The following is a 10,961-nucleotide window of genomic DNA, read 5'->3' as shown; positions in this document are numbered from 1 at the left end:
GCACGAAACCCGAGGCGATACGTTCACTGCTAATGGGGTGTGAAATAGGGGGTAATGTAACAAAATGTGATTGGTCTGCTACTAAGAATAGGCCTGCTGGGAATTCCCTAGACCTACTTAAGGAACAAGTGGCTGAGGCAGTGACTGACTCGTGAGGGGACAGTTCTAAAGCAAGTTCAGTCTTATGACAAATTCCTATACAGTAATGACCTCTTTATACCAAACATCTGTAAAGTATTCAACACAGATGGAGTAAAACACAAGGCTTATAATCACCATGAGACAAGACAAGTCCAAGATTTTCACCTAAGCTCAATTTCAGTGTTTCTGCTGAATTATTGTTTTCAAGCTTTTGAATATTTGATGAATGCCCTGCATGTAAAATGGTATGATCTCCCACACATTCGCTTTGTTGCAGATAAACAAGTTATATTCAAAGGCTGAGAAGAGCTCCGCGAGAGAAACTGCTGATGCAGCACAAGTCCATGTATGGCTTCGTAACTCTTCAGAACAGGCTCAGAGCTCCTGTGGATCACATGTTGTCCCACAGCAGGAGAGAAATATCCAGATTAAAAAGTTAAGAATGAGTTACTGAAACTATGTCAATTGAACACCACAAAACAAAGTTACTTTTTAATCATGTATTGCAATTTTTTTTATTTCATTTGCTCAAACAATGTTAGCATGTAAGAAAATTCTAATTAACATGAGAACAGTATGGTACAATGTGAATGATAAAAGAATAAAGGAAACTGATAAATTCCTTTCAGAGACATTCAGTTGAATTTCTCAATATGTCCACCAGCTTCGGTTCCCTCAGTAGATGGAAAAATCTGATTTTGGGGACAAAAATGTAACTGTAGAGCACAGGAGGTTGGTGGCACCTTAATTGGGGAGGATGGGCTTGTGATAATAACTGGAGCGGAATTGGTGGAATGGTATCAAATACACCAAACACATGGTTTGATGCCATCCCAGTCGCTCTGTTTCAGACATGAGCCGTCCTCCCCTCAGCAGCCTCCACTGCTGTAGAGGATATATACATTTTTCAGATTTCCCAAGCGCTAAGAACCTAAACCATGTAACAAACTGCTCTGTAACATACAAATGGCATGAGGAAAATACACCACTTCTTGGGTTCAATTGTACTTTGTAACATAACTTCATTCTCCCATTAAAATAACTATACCAGGACGCAAAAAAAAAGAATAAACAATGATCATGTGAGATTATGACAGTTCCTAGAATTATTACTAGTCTTTTTAAATCTTTGACATATTAAATGTAAATTCAGAACAAGGCACAAACCATGAAGATCACAAACAGAATTATCCATGTAGATATGAATGATCCTTAATTAGAATGTTTCACTCCCCAAACCTAAGGACTCGATATATAGATATCTCCCTTTCTCTTAACAATGATAAAACAAAAGGCGACTCAGTAAAGTGTGACGTGTGTAGGAGGAGATTGTAGCTGAAACCTTTGGTGTGATAGCCACACTATTGGCGATGGCTGCATCTTGTAAAGCAGGTTCGTCATAGTATCATGAATTTCTATGGGTTTATAAAGTGCAATCGATGCTGTAAACACTCTTCTGTACAAACTTCCAATGCTTTGATTCAGAGATGAGAATGAAATCATTTGTGTTTAAGCAAAACACTCACCAGGGGAGTGTTGTGAAGATAGCTCAGTCACCACGACCCCCTCAGCTGTTGCCACGACAGAACCCTGATCAAAGTCGATCCCCTTACCAGCAAGTCAAGAGAATAGAAGCTAGAGTTTTACATTGAAGACAGCTCTGTTTTACACGAGTCTCAGGTTGACCTCAGTTTGACCTTCTCTCAGTTGATTGTACATCGAGATTTTTAGGAAATCAAAAATGTTTTTGTTTTTGAAAAGGAAACATTTTCAATTAAAAGTAGCCATTCCCATATGAACAAAGTCAATCAGAGGGCGAAAGAAGTATGCCATTATCAGAACTTCATATTATAAGGAGAGGAAATAAAGGCAAACAAAAATGCTACAAATAATTATTAAGCACAAGTAAAACACTGAATGGCACAAGCATGGATGCGGATATGTCATGCCGACAAACTCATTTATGGGGTGTCCCTCATGTCTTTTTCATTACTATTTTTTGTATTTTTTTCCTGCAAAATACCATGAGTACCATGAATTGAAAAATGAATGGCGTACCTCAGTAAATGAAGTACATTATGGCTATAAACAGAGGGGGTCTGTCCATCTCATTTATTCTCTACCCATTTGTTTCAGAACAGTTTAGAATCTATTAGGTGGATGTCCAGTCGTGAACAGAAGGAGGTACAGAATCACATCCTCAACAGGGCGCTGGAGTGGAGTTAAAAGAACAGGAACATTTCAAGGAAAACATGTGGGGGAAATTCAACCCAGATGCTACACTTATTGCTTATAAACTGACAGACAATAACGCAACTTCTTGGCAGTCTCACCGTACACATGCACCAAACACTTGACAGAAAATGAGAGGGAGGAAAAAAGGTTTAGTTCATAATAACAGTACAGAGATTTCAAATAGCTCCATCTCCAGATCTGGTCATGGTGATTTTAGCAGTATTAACCGTCACTAATTGACAGAGGTTGTTTGGTAAAGAGCTACACAGATTGACTGTAGAAAGGCATGTACCCTTTGTGACCGTCTCATCAGCCTGCAACACACAAACAGTGAGAAGAAATGCAGTACAGTAGCTTGTTACAGCGATCATTTTGATAGAAAAAAAAGAAGATCATGATATTCGGATATTAAGCCAAACAGACCAAAAGACCATCTTGAAAATATTTGATTAAGCTACTTGATATGGCCATGGTTTACATTAAAACAGACAATTGATAGACTTGTAGATATCATTTTTTCTTCTTTTGTACATATTCAGGTTAAAATAGTATTTGAGGAAGACAAGCATTACAGAGTCCTGCAGCAGTAGACAATACCAAGTCCACCAGTCAGTCCCTCATTCACATCAAGAGGCTCCCTCCTATGGCCCTATGGGAAACTGAGTCCTACTTCCCTTTCCCTCCCCTCCTGCCTCCAAACTTAACACTCGCCCACTAAACGTGCCTTTTTGCTTTGAAATCACAAGTTCGCACCAACCGTTCCAAATCTTAGTGTGACCGCTGTCTGACTTCTCACACTTCAATGGTTAATACAGTATACAGTTCAATATAGTTAGTTTTTTGTTGATTTTCCTTGTTTTCTTGTGTTATCGACAAAGAGAGAAATCTTTGCATAATGACAGTCAATTCTCTTCATGACTGTGTCCTGTCCTCCAGGTGAGGTTGCGGGGAAATGGCAGCAACGGCCAGGCTTCACAAGATGGACGCCAGCGGTGCTTCCATGCTACACGCCTCCCGCACTCCCTCGTCCCCAGTTGTGTGCCTGACGCTGCTCCGCCCCACAAACTCTGTCTGCTGTATTAATTCAGTTATTGTCATCATCATCGCCACCTTTTAAAACTTTTTTTTACCTTGTTTGTTGCTTTATAATATTGTCCTATCTGAAGTTGACCTGTCTCAGTTGTCCGGTAATAGGTGTAATTTACAGGGAGGTGAAATCCTTCTACACAGTGTTCGACTTGCCCAGCTCCTCTCTGATGGCTGTGGACAGACAAACAACATGTCAGTTATATTGTGTTTTGTGCAGTCTTTGCTGTGATATGATCTTAGCAGCGGCTTGAATGGTTTGATGCTAATTCTCTGATGACAAAGGTACAGCAGGCCTCGTAAGCGTAAGGACTTCCTCCCTGTGCTTTGAGGAACTTGTTTCACACCCTGTCACATACTACAGAGCAGTATGTGCATGAGGTTAATCAAGCAATCAGTTACCATCAATGAGTTCCTCTTTCAGTTTTGATAACTCCTTCCTCATCTCGTCCAGAATGTCCTGAAAATACAAGGTTGGAAGGTGAAGATTAGAGACCAAAAAACAGTGGAAAAACAAATAACTTGCATCAACCTTCAGGTTCTTTGGACATGTGAGATGGGGGGAAAACAGAGAGCGTAGCATCAATGAGCGATACTGTCCCAGAGAGCTGAATGAGTTTTAGTAAGCCCATAGTGTCACTCCTCTGTGTTTACTGCTCTGACTGAGGCTGCTGCTGTGTGCACAGATAGGGAGGGTATATGAAAAATCTACACTTATCTAACAGGCTCCTTCATAGGGGAGAAGGGAGGGATTCCTGCAGCACAGGACACCGTCATTGGGCACACCCTCTCAGGGCTCTTTAGTATGCCGTGTAAAACACTACAGCTCCAGTGTACTGCCAGTAAACAGCAAATCAGGTCATTTTTTACTTGTCTCCTCTGAATACCTGTTTCAATCGGTCATAGTCGAGACCTTCTGTTGGCACCCCGTTGGCACTTAGGGATCCAGTCGGTGTGGATTTTGGTCTGTAGACGAGAAACAGAAAAGTTAGAGTGGTATACCTAAACTGGGGCTATTGTCAAGGGGACCTTCAGAAGTCCGTCTTGGAAGAAAACAAGAGAGCTAAGTGCCGACTGTAGCTAGATTTCTCCTCCGCATTCAGTTCTCAGACACTTCAATCACTCTTAAAAAATGTGCAACTATAACATAAACAAGTTGAAAGAAAGTGCATTGAAACACCAAAGGAGGACATCTGAGACTTCAAATTGACGGTTTAATATGAAAACACAACAGGAAACCGAGGAAGTTACAGACTTAAACAAACAAAACAAACTGTCATCATATACCAACATTATTGTTTTAAATTCAGAATTTGGAAACTGATTCACAAATATGGCAATGTAGCACATAAGAGTACCACAATTATTTTCAGGCCATTTCATATCAATTTGTCAGCATTGATACGACACTAGTGGTAAACAACTGAGCCTATTTGACAGGGTACCTAACAATTTGGCTGCCTACATACAGTACGAGGCTCCTTCATGAACTTAGTTAGTTCAAGCATCATTATGCTCAGAGCAAACTGAATCTAGATTTAGGCAAAGCAAACCAGTAAATTAACTGGAAACTGTAGTCCTATGACTGGAATCACAAATAGAATAGCTTCATGCCTTAGGTCAGGGATGAGCAACTTTGATGGGGTGGGGCCACAAAAAGTCTGAACTCATCACGAGGGGCTGTAATTAAATGTAAAATAATTATGTTAGCGGAAATGGGCTAATTGAGTGACTATCAATGACTGACATAAGGGAATTGATCGGAGGGCCTTTAAATGGGGGGCCGCCAGTTGCCCTTCCCTGCCTTAGGTAAAGCCAGCCCAATACACATGCTACACACACCAACCATTCGAGTTCACACACCAACTAATAGGAAGGAAACACAACGGACATTGGGTAGTTTAGCCCGATTTAAACACAATCAAGTAAACTTTGGGAGCCAGAGTTCAGAGACAGGCCGCTGTAGTTGCAGCATGCACACACAATTCAGCAGTCACACACAACCATGCTTCTCTGAAATTGGATCAGCTGGGACAGGAACACCGTTGCCAACAAGGTAATCGCCATGGTCTACAACTACAGGAATTATTCAAGGGAACTAAGGTAACTATCTGAGTGTGAAATCAGTGAAGAAATTAACTCTCGTCAGAGAGGAACTGGAAGCCAAGAGGGGAAGTGTAACAATTCTCAATAGTTGTCCTTCTGCGTGTTTGTGTATTTGCTCCCGTGGTCTCTCTGGCCTCCTCTATAGGTCAAATACTAAGGCCAGTTTATGTGAGAGAAATGTAGGATGCCAATGCAGGGCTGTGTGGCCTTATCTATTGGGTGCGTCTGGGTCAGAATTGGCACGGAAGTGAATATTAACAGCACTGGGCGGGGTGATGTCTCCTCTAGCTTCCTCACTATACAGTAGCACACAGCCACAGAGTGTGTTGAGTATGTGTGTACATGTGAGTAGGGGGCACTTTGTGATGTGTTCGAGGGATTCCCTTTGACAGGAAAGTAGGCACTGTAGGAGAGATGGACAGTAAAACAAAGATTGTAAAGCAACTGGAAACGTAACATGACATAGACCTATAGATTGCTTATTTTAAAACAAGAATAAACCAATGTATATATGTGGAATTCATTAGCAGTCTGGTGATGACGTTGCTGGCAAAACAGAGATGCAGTACGTGGGAATTACAAGGCACTAACCCAAGCCCCCAAAAATATCACTTCCACTTTGATCACAGCAAATGACAAAATGAGTAAAAAGAGAGAAGTATCACTCTACAGGCCTGTATCCCTGTTTACCTGATCAGAACCCATTAGATTTCTCCACGGTGAGTCAAGTCCGTGAGAGAGAGACGACAGCTCTTAAAAGGCCTGTCCTGCAGCCCCAGGTCCCCTCGCTAAACCAACCCAAACTAAACCTACAGGCTACAGAGAAAACACGGAGTATAGTCGTATTGATGATATATTGACTTTGCTTTAAGTTAACTTTACAATGATAAAGCATTGTAATAAGCATTTTCTAGGGATCTGTTAATTGTCTGAAACTTTTCGCATTAATACGCTAAAATGCAACACCAACCGACTTTAAAGGAAGTTCTAAAAAACATCTCACATTCTCAGCGAAATAAAACAAAAAAGGACTTGTGGTGCAGGCAGTCAGCATTCTGTTTTGCACATGGAAGCTGGAGGTGCATTTCCAGGAACACGTTCTCACCGACAAACTGCCATTTAGAGCCCTGGAATTAGAACCTGGAATTTGGGGCTTTCATTGACACATCTCAGGAACACTCATTTTTCATCTATATTCTTCGTAGTGGTCTATTTACCACTACAAACCGATGCGGACACTAAGACCATACTCAACGAGCTGTATACGGCGCTCCTAGTGGCCGGGGACTTGAATACACTTAAATCAGTTTTACCTCATTTCTACCAGCATGTTAAATGTGCAACCAGAGGGAAATATATATATATATATAAAACTTTCCCCACACACAGAGATGCATACAAAGCTTTCCCTCACCCTCCATTTGGCAAATCTGGCCATAATTCTATCCTCCTGATTCCTGCTTACAAGCAAAAATGAATGCAGGAAGTACCAGTGACTCGGTCAATAAAAAAGTGATCAGATGAAGCAGATGTTAAACTACAGGACTGTTTTGCTAGCATAGACTGGAATTTGTTCCGGGATTCTTCCGATGGCATTGAAGAATACACCACATCAGTTACTGGCTTTATCAATAAGTGCATCGATGACATCGTCCCCACAGTGACTGTACATACATACCCCAACCAGAAGCCATGGATTACAGGCAACATCCGCACTGAGCTAAAGGGTAGAGCTGCCGCTTTCAAGGAGTGGCACTCTAACCTGGAAGCTGGTAAGAAATTCCACTATGCCCTCCGATGAACCATCAAACAGATAAAGCGTCAATACAGGACTAAGATTGAATAGTACTACATTGGCTCCGATAATCGTCGGATGTGGCAGGGCTTGCAAACCATTACAGACTACAAAGGGAAGCACAGCTGCGAGCTAACCCAGTGACACGAGCCTATCAGACGAGCTAAATTACGTCTATGCACACGTCGAGGCAAGAAACACTGAAGCATGCATGAGAGGATCAGCTGTTCCGGACGACGGTGTGATCACGCTCGCCGTAGCCGATGAGAGTAAGACCTTTAAACAAGTCAACATTCACAAAGCCGCAGGGCCAGACAGATTACCAGGACGTGTACTCCGAGCATGTGCTGACCAACTGGCAAGTGTCTTCACTGACATCTTCAACCTCTCCCTGTACGAGTCTGTAATACCAAAATGTTTCAAGCAGACCATCATAGTCCCTGTGCCCATGAACACTAAGGTAAACTGCCTAAATGACACCGACCCATAGCACTCATGTCTGGTCATGGCTCAACACCATTATCCCAGAAACCCTACACCCACTCCAATTTGCATACCGCCCCAACAGATCCACAGATGATGCAATCTCTATTGTACTCCACACTGCACTTTCAGACCTGGACAAAAATAACTAATGTGAGAATGCTACTCATTGACTACAGTTCAGCGTTCAACACCATCAAAGCTCATAACTAACCTAAGGACCCTGTGACTCAATGCCTCCCTCTGCAACTGGATCCTGGACTTCCTGATGGGCCGCCCCCAGTTGGTAAGGGTAGGTAACAACACATTCGCCACGCTTATCCTCAACACGGGGGCCCCTCAAGGGTGCATGCTCAGTCCCCTCCTGTAGTCCCTGTTCACTCATGACTGCATGGCCAGGCACGACTCCAACACCATCATTAAGTTTGCTGATGACAACCGTGGTAGGCCAGATCACCGACAACGACGAGAACACCTATAGGGAGGTCAGAGACCTGGCCGTGTGGTGCAAGGACAACCTCTCCCTCAATGGGAGAGGTTTGGCATGGGTCCTCAGATCCTCAAAAGGATCCAGCTGCACCATCGAGAGCATCCTGACTGGTTGCATCCCTGCCTGGTAGGGCAACTGCTCGGCCTCCGACCGCAAGGCACTACAGAGGGTAGTGTGTACGGCCCAGTACATCACGGGGGCCAAGCTTCCTGCCATCCAGGACCTCTATACCAAGCAGCGTCAGAGGAAGAACCTAAAAACCTGTTCTCCAGCCACCCTAGTCGTAGACTGTTCTCTCTGCTACCACATGGCAAGATGTACCGGAGCGCCAAGTCTAGGTCTAAGAGGCTTCTAAACAGCTACCCCCAAGCCATAAGACTCCTGAACATCTAATCAATGGCATCCCAGACTAATTGCATTGCCCCCCTTCACGCTGCTGCTACTCTGTTTATTATCTATGCGTAGTGACTTTAATGACTTTAATACCTACATTTACATATTACCTCAACTAACTGGTGCCCCCGCACATTGACTCAGTACCGGTACCCCCTGTATATAGCCTCACTATTGTTATTTTACTGCTGCTCTTTAATTATTTGTTACTTTTATTTCTTAATTTTGGGGGTATTTTTCTTAAAACTGCATTGTTGGTTAACGGCTTATAAGCAAGCATTTCATTGTAAGGTCTACATCTGTTGTATTCGGCACATGCAACAATTTAAATTTGATTTGATACAGACAGCCTTGCTAGCAGTAGCCTAGTGGTAAGCAGCAGCCCTGTGCTTTAGTCATGTTATTAACCAGTCATGAACCAGCAAGCCCAGGGGTCGGACCCAGCAATGCTCTGCTACCCCCTGTGCTCCTTCTCTCCAGTTACATGATAATGAGCAGCAATGCAGAGGCAGTCAATGATTCAGACAGGCAGTGGATATTTTGACTTCGTTGTACTTGACCCAATAACGTGTTTAGACTAAAAATGTATTACCGTTTGTACATTTATGGAATGCTGGTACTTACCTTCCAATGACTGGGGATTTGCTACCATTCATAGTGTTACTCCTCTCCCATGGTTTCCTGGGCATGTCTGCAGAGGAGAGAAACACAAAAGCATTAGAGATAATTACACTGATATAACTGAACCACTTCATCAGAAGACAAAAAAATACTGACTGAAAAAATCTGCCAAATTACATGAACTGCTGGCCAACACGGACTAGGATCCTGGTGGTCTGAATGTGGAAGGTGCATGTTTCTGTTCTGGTCCTGTGTATCTCTGACCACTACAGTCCTGTACTGTATCCTGTACTGTATCCTGTACCCCACTCACCTGGTGTGCTACAGGCAGACACTTTAGGAGTCGTGGTGCCTTCGCTGCCACCGTCGTCCTATTGGAGAGTAGCACAGTGAGTTCAAAGGTCAGAAGTTATAGGTCAGGAAGCTTCAGATGATCAGAAATGTGACCAGGCATTTAGTTAATACTCCACTGAGGGAGATCCATTGATCCTCTTTAATGCCACCAATGACCCTCAAAGAGAAACATATGAAGCTCCAAAGACATCCAGAAGGGAGGGATACAGAATACAAACACCATGCTACTGAATTATAGACGGGTAGACTAGATAGGTACTGTCAAGCAGGATATACAGAGATTAACTTTCCCTGGCCTCTGTCTATCTGTCATACTCACAGCTCTCTGCTCCGGCTCAGGCGATGATCCCTTCTCTGCAATTCTTCTCCTGAAAAACACCACAAAATATTAAAGTTATAACATGTTATATTGTATGTCAAATCAAAAATTCTCCCACACCAAATTACTTTGAAATGTTTGGCTGACCGCGACAGCTACTGTACATGATCTGCAATGATATGGCACTCAATGAAAATATCTATATTGACAAGAAACATTTGGGCCTCAAGCCTTCCTCAATATTGCCCCCTCCCCCCACTCCCTGAAGCCACCCAAACATGCTGTATCCCTCCTCTCTCCATGTTTCAAACGGGAATGTAGTGTAATGTCACCTCCTGGCCAGGAGGGCGCTCATTTCCTCCATCAACCCCCCTCCTCCAGGTGCTCCTCCCAGAGGGCCGTTCCCTCCAGGTTTGGCCCCTGTAGCGCCAGCCAAGCCCCCAGCCATGGCTGCAGCCAGAGCAGCTGCCGCATCACCACCACCACTATCACTCTGAAGAATAGACAGAAAGGTCAGAGTAGTAGTGGTAGACTATGTTACAGAGGCACATAACTGGGGGTCAGGTATGGTGGAGTGCAGTATATGAATGCGTGAAGTACAGTATGGGCTACATGATTTACATGTATCTGAAGTGAGTGGCAGCTCCCAATTAGTGCTGAGTGATTAGTGTTTTGAGGTTGGTTTGGTTATTGCTAGATTATTTAAAAAATAATCCCGATGTTTGATTTCGATATTTCTATATTACGAAATAATGACATTACAATGATTTGAGCATTTTAATGGAAATTCCAAAGGCCAAAAGGTCCACATCAACAGAAAATTGTGATATTACTTTGAAATAATCAAATATTTGAGTTGTGTATATTACTTAGTTTTTATTTGATTCTTCATTCCTTATAGTCATCATTTCATCTCTGCTCAGGCAGCAGCAGTCAGC

The 10,961-nt window shown here is 42.9% G+C and overlaps 1 pseudogene; it reads right to left on the bottom strand.

Moving 5' to 3' along the window:
* Positions 1 to 626: 626 nt before the first annotated feature.
* Positions 627 to 10,961, bottom strand: part of LOC115107808 (protein enabled homolog) — a 166,980-nt pseudogene continuing 156,645 nt past the window's right edge.

This window comes from Oncorhynchus nerka, linkage group LG24 (genome assembly GCF_034236695.1).
Source record: "Oncorhynchus nerka isolate Pitt River linkage group LG24, Oner_Uvic_2.0, whole genome shotgun sequence".
NCBI classification, from domain to species: Eukaryota; Metazoa; Chordata; class Actinopteri; order Salmoniformes; family Salmonidae; genus Oncorhynchus; species Oncorhynchus nerka.
This window is presented reverse-complemented; position numbering and strand designations above follow the sequence as displayed.